Here is a 644-nt window from a genome sequence, read left to right on the forward strand (position 1 = left end):
GTTTTAGAAAATTCGGAAACATAAACCAGCCCTATCTATAATATAATTTCTCTAAAACTTTATCTTAGTCATTTAAAAATAACTATTAAGAAATACAACTGCTAACTTAATGTTCTGAAATAAGTTAAAACATTTTAAAATATGAATACTGTAGCTGAAAAGAAAGAAACAGTGGGACGGAAAAGTAGAGAAAGAAATGCCAATTCTGGTCCAAAGCTTTATTTGCCAAGTTTTCTTAGAATGAATTTTACCAATTTATGAATTCTTGTAAACAAAATGTATAATGGAAATACTGAAAGACTTTTGCCTAAAGTGGCATTATGGACTGCTGGTGTGATGCTACTGTAATGTAATAAATTTTTAAATTGTTGCAAAGTGCTGTGTTTGCCTTAAAATTTTCTTTTGTGTGTCTTGAAAACTAGTATTGAAGGTATTGACAGTGTGCAAATGCTGGGCATGCTTGACATGAGATAATCAGTTTCATTTTTACAAAATTGCAATATAACTATGCAAGTGTTTATTAAAAAAACAAAAGAAAGTTACAGGATTAAAAGAAATTATGGGGTGAAAGTTATGGGATTAAAAAATGTAAGAAAGTTGTGACAAAAAAACTTCTGGCAAAAAAGTAGAAAAAAGTTTTATGA

This window comes from Colobus angolensis, unplaced genomic scaffold (genome assembly GCF_000951035.1).
Source record: "Colobus angolensis palliatus isolate OR3802 unplaced genomic scaffold, Cang.pa_1.0 Scaffold97, whole genome shotgun sequence".
Lineage (NCBI taxonomy): Eukaryota > Metazoa > Chordata > Mammalia > Primates > Cercopithecidae > Colobus > Colobus angolensis.